This window comes from Lissotriton vulgaris, chromosome 5, assembly GCF_964263255.1.
Source record: "Lissotriton vulgaris chromosome 5, aLisVul1.2, whole genome shotgun sequence".
NCBI lineage: Eukaryota > Metazoa > Chordata > Amphibia > Caudata > Salamandridae > Lissotriton > Lissotriton vulgaris.
This window is the reverse complement of record NC_141693.1, coordinates 1,547,977,071-1,547,991,499: the sequence shown is the minus strand read 5'-3', so window position 1 is coordinate 1,547,991,499 and position 14,429 is coordinate 1,547,977,071.

Sequence of the window (14,429 nt, the reverse complement as noted above, 5' to 3'; positions counted from 1 at the left end):
ACACTGTTCTTGGTACACATGGAGGGGCTCGTGCTCCAGAGCAGATAGTCTTGGTTTCCTTGGGTAATGCCCCCTCACCCAGTAGGGAGACTAGCAGGCCTTCAGACAGAAGTCTTACAGAGCTTTCCCACTACACACAGCCCCCTGACTACTTGGCAGATGACAAATTAAGGGATTTCAATCTCCCTGCCTTATACTCCTGACACCAAATGTGATTCAAAGTCTGAGTCTTTGAAGTTTTATGTTGGGATTTTGCATCATTTGAAGTGTCTATTCCTCTGCTCTCTCTTCCTCCTGAAGAGCAGTCTGTCATAGCAGGAGTGCCTCCAGACCTAATAGTCTCACAGCACAGGCCATCAGAGTGACTAGAATTCCAACCTGGATGTCACCCCCAGTAATATGTGCAGCACCATAGTAGTCAAGGAAGTTCAGACAGGCTCTTTTTGATTCTCTCAGCCCCTTCTCCTTCCTGAGAGGTGCCCAGTGACCTGTCAGTGAATCTGAAAATGTGATCCTGGGCTAACCAATTGATACACATATCACTGTGGCTGACATCCAGGTATGAACTCCTAGTCACTCTCCAGGTCTTCGATTCAGTAGATCGTAGTCTACTGTGGCGTATGCTGGCAGAGCTCGGAATCAACAAGGCAGTACTTGCTTTAATCCAGGAAATGCACTCAAGGAATTGGGCTAGGGTTATCTTGGATACCCATGGAACCCTATCTAATAAAATTCAGATATTGAATGGTTTGCAGCAGGGCTGTGTTCTTGCCCCTTTGTTATTCTCCCTGTTTTTATCCAATTTGCCTACTATATTGAGCAGGGCAGGTGGTGTAAGCCCCAAGATGGGGGGGACCCATAAATCCTGTCTGCTATAGCAGATGATTCAGTGATAACGGATATGACAGAGTTGGGCTTGCAAAAAAACAGTTTAAACAATTTAAGCAAAAGTATGGAGGTCCCTATCTGCGGCCAATTCTATTGGCTTTTATTGCATTGGTCTTCCCACAGTTCCAATATGGTGTAGATGTTTTATTCATGGGTGGTAAATCGGATTGGAACTTTGAGGAGGGCAAATGCGTTAAACAGCTCCTTGCACTCCCCTCGTCAACTATAATAAAGGCTGTATGAGTGGAATGTCATCTCACAGCCTAGAATTTTAAGGGTAGCAAACGCCATTGAATTTCTGGCAGAGAATTAATGGAGAGGGGTCCCCCAAATATCAAACCTCTGTAACAAAGAAATAGAGGATAGCGAACAAATTAAATTGGGCGTCCCAAGCTAGAAAAAAGCTAGATAAGTTATGTGTTAAACTTTCCCTAGAACCAGATCAATGGAGTTCGGGGCAGCAGATTCCCAAGGCGGTGTTGCGTGGTATTATTAATACGAAGGCCTGAGAAGTAGATATGGGTTATTTGAGGAGCAAATCGCCCTCCCGGTTCTTGATAAACGGGTGGACCAATGATCATATATTCCCCTATATAGAGGCATGCCTAACCCAAAGCTTAGAAATATAATCCTGAAATGTAGGGTTGGCTTGAACCAATGGAACACTGATTGGAAGATAAAATCCGCAAAGATGAATGAACAGGGTCTGTGCACATGTGGACTACAAGTAAAATGTAATGGCCCACATATTCTGATGGATTGTTTGTGGTTCTTAGAAGAACGGAAAACATTTTTTAAACACCTTTTTATTGCCTATGAAACTATTAGTAGGGATCTAGCTCTCAGTTTATTGATACATTTTTAGATCTTTAAATGTGAAATGTGCAATGGGTAGATTTGTAACTGCAATACAGGAGTCACTGAAGGAATTGGTTATATAATTTAAAATGGGTGGGGTAGAAACATGATTTTACCCTTGATTGTGAATACCCCAGGCTCTTGATAATCAAGGCGGTTGTACAAATGTATACCCAATGTATAAGTGATCACTTCCACTCGTTGATGATTAATTAGGTACTTCCTATGGCCTGGTAGAGTTCCCTTTGTTAATTTTACCAGGATTTTATTGCGTTTTATATTGTTTTATAGTCACAGTGTCTGTATAATTCATATTTTAATTGTATGTATTATGGTACTTTCTTTTTATGGCTATATATGCCAAATAAAAATATAATACCAACAACAACAACTCCCCATGTCTGTGCTGTGGGGCTATCAGCTTTGGTAATGTTCCTGCTGGAAGCAGCAGATATTATAATAGGGCTTCCATTTTGGCCTGTGCTCAGTTCCTATTCTCAAATCAATGCTGGCAGCACCTCATTGGAGAATTCCTCTTTTACCTTGTCATCTTCACTCTCTGTGGTACCTTCCTCTAGCAAGGCTATCTCTATTGGAGTGGAAGTAGAGAAGATGGGTTAAAAAATAAAGGACTTCCTGAACATTTAGCCCAGAATTTTCAGGAGTCTATACTTCCATCTAGTCCCAATGTTTACTCTAAGCATTGGCAATTCAACGTCGGTGTGAATCTTTGTCCCTTTCTTCTATCTCTGCAATATTTATATTCCAATATTACGGGATGGGTTCCAAAATAATTTGGCAGTATGTACCTTAGAAACTCAATGGCCTGCCATCAAAGAGCTTTTCTATTTCAAGACCTACACATAGACTTTGTGTTCCTATTTGCCATATTCCCTTAGTATTGAAAGTCCCAGAGAGTGTTCCATTTGCACCTTTGCCCTATGTTGACCTTAAGTACTTGACTATGAAAATAGATTTTAAAACTGCTACTGCTAGATGGTTTGGCAATTTGGGCATATTCCTGATTAATCCTCATTTTCTTTCTGTGTTAGAGTATTCTGTACTTTTATGGCCAAATCCTGTTTCTATACTTAAGGTTTTTCTAAATTACATAACAAGCAGGGCATTTTCTTACCTATTTTCCTTCTTCTCCAGCTTCAGAAGAGGATAAGAGACTGCACTTTTGCATCAAGAACAGCCACTTTCCATCTATCTGGATCGATCTAAGTCATATTGGAAATTTGACCATTTTTTGGTTACGTTAGAAAATTATAACCAGGGAGTAAAAAACTTCTAATATGACTATAAGTAGATAATTTTGCTCTACTATTACCATTGCATACTTTCTTTCCGACATTCCCATTCTTGAGAGAATACAGGGGAAATGTACTTGTGATTGTATTCCTCCTGGGCTGAGTGTCAGGGAGTTCCTTTGTCTGAAATATGTACAGCAGCAACAAGGTAATCTCTGGATACTTTCATTAGACATTACAGGATACACTACGTGATACATTAAAGGTACATATTATCTTTCATTTGGTGAGGGGGCTTTGAATGCTGTGTTCTTCTCCTAAACCTATTTCAAATGTATTTAATAAATTGCATAGCATTACCTAATGCCTGCATTTCTTTTTTTGTTTTTAATTTAAAAAGAAGTCCAGTCTTGGGGTATGGTATACTCACAAGTAATATCTGAGATGAGTACAGAGGGATGGGTGGATAATGCCCCGTTACTTACTAGTAATCTTCACTACACCTAGTCCTGAAAGCCCTTTTTACAGTCTCTGGGTGAAACACAAAAGTCACTGTACTTAACCCTCTGGTAGCTTGACACAAGAGCAGACAGGCTTAACCTTCTGCACTTTATTAAGTATTTATGCAGACCATAATCATCAATAAAGTGTAAACACAATACACAAATTATTCCAAATCAAATTAGAAAAGTATAGACACTTTTAATAATTAAAATTAGACCACAGTGACGAAAATCCAGTCAGTAGAACCAGAGCTATACATTTGTAAAGCTATAAGTAAAAATACCACCAAGAAGTAGAAAGCTCTAACTGTGGGCATTTGGTCGCATTAGAGCGGGACAAAGTCACAAGTTCAGCTCATCCACAATGGAGCGTGGGTAGGATACAGGGACCAGGTTTATTCTGCTGATTTAATATCCTTCTCAAAGACACTCTGGTTATCCTGGGTTCAAGGAGATGGTTCTCTCTCCTTCATGCAGCAAGGCAGATCTCATTCAGCACGGGGGTTCTCTGAAGATTTAGGCAGGCCTCAAGCGGCAGGGCAGTCTTCTGAAGAACAAGGCAGGCCTCAAGCAGCGGGGTAGTCCTCTGGTAGCAGCAGGGCAGTCCTCTGAGAAACACTTCAGGCCCCAAGCAGCAGGACGTCCTCTGAGAAACAAGGCAGACCCAAGCAGCAGGGCAGTCCTTTGTAGTACAAAGCAGAACTTCTTTAGTCTTTCGCAGGTTCAGTCGTGTACTGAAAAGTAGGTCTGAGTGTCTTTTATTTATACCCGGAGCCAGCTTTGAAATGGAAGAAATATCTTGAGTTCCCACCCCCACCGTTCCCTTCTCCAGATGGCTCTGAAATTTCCTTCCTCCCTGCTGAGGTCCCAAGATGTCCGGAGAAACAAAAGCCTGGTGTCAAGTTTTTTGTGAATGTGCTGAGGCAGCTCCTCACTGTCTTGGCCCAATACGCATTCCTGATGGGAGGAAAATTAACAGACCCAGGCAGCTGGAAACTCCTAGAAGGCCTCATAAAGTTTACAGTAGGAAAATACTAACTATCTAAAAGTGCCATTTTCAAAATTGTAATCTAAAATCCAACTTTACCAATAAAGCCAATTTTAAATTGCAATTCGGTGACTCCAATCACAGTTTAGCACTTGTTAAATATAATAAGGTACCCCAATATTGTCCCATGGGGGAGCTAGTGATAAATTAATTTAAGAGTTTTTCACTACAAAACGTAAAATATTAAAGTACATGTACAACTTTTTAAGTGCAATGTATCCTGCACTATGGGTTGCTTAGTGTCTACCCTTGGAGTGACTTATGTGTATTAAAATGGGAAGTTTAGGCCTGGATAAATGTTTATTTTTCCAGGTCGGATTGGCAGTTTCAAACTGCACACAGGCTCCAATGGCAAGCATGAGACCTGTTTTAAAGGCTACTTAACTTGGTGGGGTTCAGCCTGGTCTGGTGGCTTAGTGGACTAATGTGTCCACTGTATAAACCTGTATTTGACTTCATGGCCACAGTTTCAAATCGTTGGTGATCCGCTTAAACCTCCATCCTTCTGAAATTGATATTAATGAGTACTGGTGGGTAACAAGAAACATTTGTTATTCATCGCCAAGAGGCCCTCAGGGTAAACGTGCACTTCACAAATATGCATGTAATGGCATGATAAGTGCTACAGGTCCACTAGAAGCATATCATTTACAGCCTTGGGTACATGTAGTACCTCTGCACTAAGGACCTATAAGTAAATTAAATGTGCTCATTGCGTGGAGGCGAACTTTACCATGTTTAAGGAGTGAGCACAAGCACGTTAGCACTGGTTAGCAGTAGTAAAGTGCACAAAATACTTAAAGCCAACAAAACGGGTTCAGAAAGCCAGAGGGGCGAAAGTAATTCAATCCAATATATTTATTCAAATTTGGATCTCCAATGAGGACAGCATAAAAGCGCATACAATTATTGCATAATAAGTATGTTAAAATACAAACTCAGATCATTTCCACAGTAGAAAAAATAAAATACAAAGAAAAAAGATATATCAAAATTAAAGTAGAATGACTTCGAGTAATTTAAAAATTCATTAAGTAACGGTAATTATAACTACATAACGGCAGCAACTTATGCGCAAGTTAGTCCATCAAAAGGGTAACAAGAGCCTTCATATCCAGTGCTAAATTTTCCCTTAAGGCAGCAAAGAAAAATGTCCACAAGCAAATTGGTGCAATCAATGGCACAGCATAGGAAGATATAGGTAGGAATATTCAAAAATGTACACGAAAACAAATTACAATAACATAGTTAAATACCTTACCGCAATAAATAAATCGAGATAAATACTTATGCAATTTGTAAATATTGAAATACCGTACAAATGCAGCTTCATGAGTGCAGTTTTATATAAAGGACATCATATCGCAGCAGAAGGTTAAAAACCAAAAGGAATTCTAAGGAACAAACTAACACATTAATAACTAACCATTTATTTTCCCTTATCCCCAAAAGTTACAAAGCAGAAATATATCCCAGTTTTGTACAAAAATCAATTAAGTAGCAGCAAAAACATGAGCAAAATTTAATCCAAAGAGTGGAAAAACCATTAGCCCTAAATGTACAAGGCCCAGAACTTAAGAATTAATTGTGAGGGGCGCCATGAAACTCGTAAGTAACAGGCCTAATCATAAAGATGCCAAAATGCCCAAGAGATAGCGGGTAACATGTTAAGTGATCGTAAATCATAGATAACGTATGTACAGAAGAGACTTACTTAATTAGAATATAGTGAAGATAACAATATTTTAATTAAACTCCTTAAAAAATTTAAATAACTTTGTACACTATATTTTATTCTTTGGATAAAGGAGAAATTTACGGGCTGATGATACATTTTTTATGTCGTTTTGTATAAACATTGGTCGTAGCCACTGATGGCGAAATGGTAACAGAGCTGGCCAAACAAACAAAATATGGTCAAAATTCTGAGTGCCAGGCGCCCACCGTGCAAAATCCGTCATTAATCCTGCCATACCTGAGCCTGGAGCAGTGCATCCGTGCTACCTACGGCAGTGAACCCGGCTGGCATACCGCTGGTGGTCCGGATCAGATTTCGCTGCACTATTGCTGCCGGACCTGTTGCCCAAGTGTGTGTGTGTCGCAGTCGAGGACGGCGCGTATCTGCTTACCGTCTGATTGGGCTGCCGCGGCCGGGACCGGAGTCTGGTGCGGATTGAGAACCCTGGGCGAGGTGAGCCGGGACATTCGGGGGTGCTGAGCGGGGGTGGCTGATGTTGTGCAGCCATTCTGAGAGGGGCTCGTGGCCTTGGGTTGGTGCCAATTGGCTTTCAGGCTGTGGCCACCGGATTCGCCTGGGCCTGGGTGCCGCCCGGCCAAGGCCGTACTGGCCATAGCGGTCACCGGGCAATATCAGGTGCGCCGCACAGGTGGGGGCTGTTTTTGTTACAGGGCCATTTTGGCAGCATAGCTGCAAAATCGGCCCTGTATCAAAATCGGCGGCACCTCCAACTCCCCCGAGTGGGGAGGGGCGAGCGGCCGAGCACTTTGCCAGGGACAGTTGTAGTTCCCAGTCCAGCCCTGAATGTGGACGACCCAGCATTCTTCTCGGATGTGTGGCGCAGGATCCTGTAGTTCCCTCCTGCTGAAATTATTTTGGGTGGGGATTTTAATGTGTATTTGGACATGCTCCGAGATCGGTGTGGCGCTGGAGAGGCCCGACAGAGGAGGGCATCGGATGTGCTGTGGGGTCTTATTGATGCTGGGCATGTGCATGCTATTTGGCGTTTGAGGCATCCAGAGGCTTTTGAGAGTACGTGTGTGTCTTCTGGGCATGGTTCATGGTCACGAAAAGATTATTGGTTGATTTCTGGGGAGGTGGGTCATTGGGTCAAGAATGTTACGCATGTTGCCAGAACGCTCTCGGACCACTCCCCAGTGCTTATGGAGTTGCCACTACTGGAATATAGTGTACCACAGTTTGCTTGGAGGCTCCAACCGTCAGAGCTTAAAGATCCAGTGTTCAAGCAAACTATAGAGGAAGCGATCGAGAATTATTTTAAATAGAACGAGGGTACGGTTGAGAGCGCAGGGGTCCTATGGGAGGCCATTAAGGTCACTATCAGAGGAGCCTGTATAGGAGCACAAGCAGAGGTCCTGGGAGATATTCGTCGCCGGACACGGCGGATGGCTTCCGACATTCATGTCCTGGAGCGCTCCTTCTATGCAGATCCAACTGCTGACAAACTGGCACAGATACGTGAACTCGTCTCTGAACACAATGATCCTGTAGATCAGGAGTTACGGCATTGCTCCCGGCGGCAGACTGCTCGGTGTTATGGGGATGGTGGGCGGGCTGGCCGCTCTTTTGCCCAGAAGCTGCAGGAGCCCCGAAGCCAGGAACCCATAAATGAATTACTTGATGACTCTGGCACGGCCTGTCACTCGACGGAAGAGCTTTGCGATGAAGTGTTGAAATTCTATACAGATGTGTGTGCAGCAGGGGAACCCCCTCCAGTAGGGGAAATGCACGCCTACCTTGACGACGTGGCCCTGGGCTGGCTGTCTAAAGCGCATTGTGAATATCTGGTGCAGCTGTTTGGTGAGGAAGATGTGCGGGATGCTATAATGGCACTGCCCACGTGTAAAGCCACTGGACCGGATGGTCTGCCCAGTGAATTTTATAGGGCATTTGCGTCAGTCCTTGCACCGTGGCTATTGGAGGTGTTATCGGAGGCCTATGATATCGGGACCCTGCCACCGTCACTTCGGGAGGCCTTATTAGTCACCCTGCTGAAACCAGACAAGCCTCCCAATCAATGCGGATCATACAGGCCACTCTCTATCATCAATATAGATACCAAAATATTGGCTAAAATTATAGCCACTAGACTCCAGCCCCTAGTGCCCTTGCTGGTCTTACCGGATCAGTCCGGTTTTGTGATGGAGAGATCCACATTGCACAATCTCCGTACCTTGTTCTCCACGTTACATTATTTCGACCCTGACTTCCAAGCCGTTGCTGTGTTACTAGTGCAGCAAAGGCATTTGATTCTGTACTTTGGTCCTATATGTTTACCGTACTGAGCAGGATGGGGTTCCCCCCCCTTCTTCACACAGTGGATCCGGGTCCTTTGCAGCAGGCTGGGTGAATGGTAGGGCCGCGTCCTTATTCCCTATAGAGCGGGGCACGCGGCAGGGATGCCCCCTGTCGCCCATACTCTTTTCTTTTGTGATAGTACCACTGGCTTGCAAGCTACGCCAAAGCATGCTGCCACGGCATTACGATTCAAATAACGCCCGCTAATTGTCTCGCTCTACGCGGACGATATGCTGCTCTTCGTCTGGGAACCATCCGTTTACCTTTCTGCGGTATTGATAGAGTATGTCCAATTTGAATGCCTGAACTATGCTTGTTAGGGTATGTGAGTCGTTTGAAACCTGCTAACAGACGACTTGTGGCGCTATCTACTCTGATGGCAAAGCAAGTGGTGGCGAAGGTTATTGTTATTGTTATTGTTATTGTTACTTTAGCTTATATAGCGCCATCTCACCTACAGGTCTCAAGGCGCTTATGACCAAAGGAGCAGCCAGGAAATCTCACGCAGAAAGAAGGGAAAGAGCAATAGATTACATAGATCCAAAGGCTTCTCTAAACAAAAGAGTTTTTAGCTGTTTCCTAAAGCATAGGAGGCTAGTCTCTTTCCGAAGATAGTCTGGCAGCTTATTCCACAACAGTGGAGTCTGTATGGAAAAGGCTCTTCCACCCTTAGTTGCCATTTTAAAACGGGGGCAGGCCAACAGAAGGTATGGGGATCGAGGTCTGCCCCTACTATAAAAATGTGGCTCACTGATCTCGCCTATTGCAGGGACCAGTTACAAATATATGAGGAGGAACTGCCTGAAGCATCCCGCCCTAAAGACTTTTGGAGCCCTATAACTGCGTGCATGATGTCACATCCTGAACTACGTGGTAGGGCCATGCCCTCATGATTGACGCTCTTGCTGTGCTATTACTGACTGGGACACATGTCACTCTTTCACCCAAATACTAGTCTATGGTCTTTATGAAGCAACCTCACCTGTTTTTCACGGACCGCTCTGCAACACAGGAGTTTTTTTTTCTTTTTTTCCCCCTCTCTCTTAGTGAGATCGCCTTGATGAGAGGCTGTTGAAATCAATCAGGAAGCATTTGTAGAAATAAGTAGGTTTAATGTCCAGCACAGCATCAGCAAGTACACAGATCAAAATCCAAGGTACAACTGACTCATTACACTAAACCTTCTAGAATTCAGGTGAGGTTGGAATCAAAACATAACATGCAGGGAAGACATCAGAAGAACAGGGTGATGTCATACAAGCATAAATAATTAATTAATAGGAAGAGGAGAGATAGGATGTAACACATCCCCCTTTTCCATAACAAAGATACACTAAACATAGTCTCTAAATTTCAAAGGCCTATTTGTGACACGCACATCACGTTTGATCCTTGAGGCGATGGTGTCTTGATTACTCTGCCCTGAAATATCAGAACAAGGTAAATTCTTAGCACAGGCACCATTAGCAGCATGGTTACATTTTGCAATTCTTTTAGTGTTCCATAACTTACCATCCTGAGTAATAACAGAATTAGAGAACACTTTTTTAACCTGTATAGGTCTACCAAACTTAGAGGAACCTTTAGTCATTAAACCAGGTTTTTTAATTCGCACCCAATCCCCTACAACAAAATCATACATTTTGACATTCCATTTTTTGTTGTACCAACACATGGTCTTGTTCTGTTTCTCTTCGACTCTTTTAGCCGTATCATGTACACATTCCCTAGTTGATAATTTATCTTGACATTTATCCATAAGCCACCATGGACAAATTTTGGAGGCTGGATCTCTACCCTTCAATAATTTGAAAGGACTAACTCCAGTCGTGGAATGAGGCGTAATTCGATAAACCCACAACCTCTCTCTCAACTCACTCAACCATTCTCCACGTGTATTAATGACATCAGCAATGTAAGATTTCAACACCCTATTGAACCTTTCTACTTGACCGTTTTCATGCGGTTCATACAAAGATGTACATTTGTGCACAATACCATGTCCCTTCAAAAAGTTTTCCATCTCTAATGATTTCAACTGGACACCATTGTCCGTTACAAGAATAGAAGGGCAGCCCTCTCGAGCAAAAATCTCTTTGAAAAACAAAATAACAGCATTAGTGGTGGCAGAGGGAACAAACTTCACCTCCGGCCACTTTGAATGGAAATCAATCAACACCAATGCAAAACGTGAATTCTCTGGTAAGTTCTTGAAAGGTCCCGCAATGTCGAAAGCTAATTTTTTCCAAGGCACCTCTGGCCATTTTGTCACCTTTAAAGGTGGAACATTAGTTCTGAGCATCTTTTCACTTGATATACACTCGGTAAATTCCCTTACTGTTCTGTCAATGTACGCATCCATTCCTGGCCACCAAAAAAAGGTCCTAATCAATCTCTTCATGGACGATATACCTGGGTGTGTCTTGTGAGCCAATTTGAGAATCATGTCATGTATACCCTGCGGTGGAACACATTTCCCAGATTTAAACAAAAAATCATTCTCCATTTCTAACTCATCTGCAACCTTAGCAAAAGGCAATAACTCCTCCATAATCACATTTTTCTTGGGCCAACCCTCCATCACAAATTTTTTGAGGGTGCTCCACTTATCGTCTTCACTAATGCAATTATTCCACTTCTCCTCAGTAATCTCTTGAAACTGATCACCCAATACATCAGCAATAGATAAAGAAAAATCAACCTCTCTAATGACATCAACATCATCTTGTTTACATGGAAGCCGAGAAAGAAAATCCGCGGTAACATTTTTTTTACCTGGGACATATTCCGTACTGAAATTATACTCCTGTAACTTGGATGACAATCTTGCAATTCTGGCAGTCGAATTCCATCCACCACCAGTAGATAGAATATTAACTAACGGCTTATGATCCGTTCGCAGAACAAATCTACAGCCCCAGACATACAAACGAAAATGTTCGACAGCCCACACACATGCAAGAAGCTCCCTCTCGATCACTGCATACCTCCTTTCACAGTCATTTAGTGTGCGAGAAGCAAAAGCTACATTCCACTCCTCTTTTCCTTCTCTCTGTGACAGAACACCCCCTAGGCCATATAAACTCGCATATAAACTCGCATCTACAGTTATAACACATTCTTTCTTTCTTCATCCTGAAAGGTTTCAACGTGGGGGCATTGACAATATCCTTTTTTATTAACTCAAAAGCCTCCTGTTGTTCCTTAGACCAGACATACGTCACATTCTGTCTCAACAAACTTCGCAGAGGTTCCATTTTGGTAGCAAAACCTTGCACAAATTTGCTATAGTACTCACACATTCCTGTGAAAGACAGTAATTGATCTCTATTGACAGGTGATGGTGCTTTGAGTATGGCATCAACATTATTTTTCTTGGGAATAATTCCATCTCCAGATAAGGTATGTCCTAGATATTCAACCGAACGTTGGAACAGTTTACATTTATGGGCTTTTAAGGTAAGACCATGATCTTCTAACCTTTTGCAAACTTCATAGAGATGTCCTACATGGTCATTTTCATTCCTTGAAATCAGAATGTCGTCCTGAAAACACTTAACATACTCATCTAAATCTCTGAAAATCAAAAACATGACTCTTTGAAAAACTGACGCGGCTGACGCCAGGCCAAAAGGCATTCTAGTATATTGATATAAACCAAACGGTGTAATAAATGCTGTCAGTTTCTTAGATTCCTCTTTAAGTTCAATCTGATGGTACGCTGAACGCAAATCTAGCGTTGAAAATATTTTTGCACCTTCAAACATTGATACTACTTCGTTGATATTGGGTAAAGGGTGACAGTCTATGACAATATTAGCATTCAGCGCCCTGAGGTCTACACACACTCTTAATTTTTGATCAGGCTTGCGGACTAAAACTATGGGGGAAACCCACTCCGCTGACTCAATAGTTTCAATTATTCCCTCATCTGACAATTCTTTTAACATGTCTTTTAGTTCTTGTCTCACACTAATAGGTACACCCCTTATTTTTTGTTTCACTGGTATAGCATTGTCTTTCAAAACAATCTTGTGTGAGAAGCTCTTTAACTTCCCCAATTTGTCACAAAAAACATTTTTAAAAGAGTTGACAAGTTTTTGTTCTTCACCATTAATCTTGAAATTATCTTCCACTGTGGCTACTTGGTTATAAAGTGCATCATCACATAACATAACAGGTTCCTTAGCTCTGGGATTTAGTATAATACCCAGCTTGTATTGGTCACGCCAACCCAGGACATTAACACCTTTTTTTGCAATGTAAAGTTTTATGTCAGCAGATCTGTGTTTAAAATGTATGGACACCTCAAAATAACCTTCAACTTCAATATGATGTCCTTCAAAACTAACGGCCATAATGTCTGGTTGTTCCAACTTACTAATACAAAGATGATCACTTAACTTTTCAAACAAATACTGTTCTGTCATAATTGTCCATGGCGATCCTGAGTCTACCATTAAGGATAACTTAACTTGACATATAACAAAATCAGCATTTGGTGATTTTTTAATGTGCGCCGGAACAATATCAATTATAGAGACAACAAAACCCTTGTCTATCATGTCTGTTCCCTGTAATGAATCTTGTGAATTGCTATTGTGAGTGGTTTCATTACAAGTGAGAAAAGAAACTGCTCCCTTAGAGGGTGTGGTATTCCGTTTGACATCTTTACAAACACTGGTGAAATGTCCCATTCTACCACAATTTCTACATTCCTTATTGAGAGCAGGACATCCAGGGAAAGAAGCTAAATGTGATCTATTTCCACATCTATAACAAACAGACGTACTACCAAACATTCCCTGAAAATTCCTATTGAAACCTCCTCTGTAATTTTGTTGGAAACGTGAAGGTTGAGGACGTTGATAGGTTTGTTGCATATGATTATCGTTCCTGAGTTTAACATTACATATTTCCTCTTCTGTGGCTTTCTTATTAGCATTATCTTTAACAACCTCCATCCATTTTTCGGATTGTTCTAAAGCTTTAGCTTCCGAAATGGCCTCAGCTAACGTGGGATTACCCAACACCCACAATCTCTCCTGTATTTTTTGATTTTTAACATGCACTATGATTTGATCTCTGATCATTTCATCTGTTAACATCCCAAAATTGCAATGTATAGATAATGATCTCAAACCTGTAAGGAAATCATCAAAGTTTTCATCAGACTTTTGTTCTCTTGTATAAAATTTAAATCGATTTAAGGCAATACTGGTGACAGGTTTAAATCTTTTCTCTATACGTAATAAGGCTTCGTTATACACATTTAGATTGTCACCACTACCATCGTTCTGTACTGTAACTTGAGGTAAGGACCTAAAAATAACCTGACCTTCTGATCCTAAACAATGAAGGAAAATACTTTTCTTCCTTTCTGCTCCCATGCGTTCCCCATCAATTGCCTTCATATATGTAATGAACTCCTCCTTCCATCTTACCCATGGCATAGGAGGGTCACCCTTAGTTTGTAGAAATTTCGCTGGGGGGTCGAACTGCATACTGAATTGCAATAATGGATAATAAAAACAATATGTAAAAGCTAAGGTACTTCAATTAATAATACCAGATAAAATAAACAATTAGAAATAGACTGTAAGAAAACGATACATGAAAAATCCTGTTCCTATATAATAAGTTAAAACGTGAATGAAATAGCAGTTAGTAATCTTGCCGTGTGAAAATTTGTGTCCAAAACGATCGAAATAGCAGTAAATTTTCCTTCGTTGTCGGAGCTCCGTGTATTGTTGGTTTCTGTTGTCTTGGTAACACAAAATGGCCGCCGACGTTATGACGCGCTGTGTAGATACGTGATGACG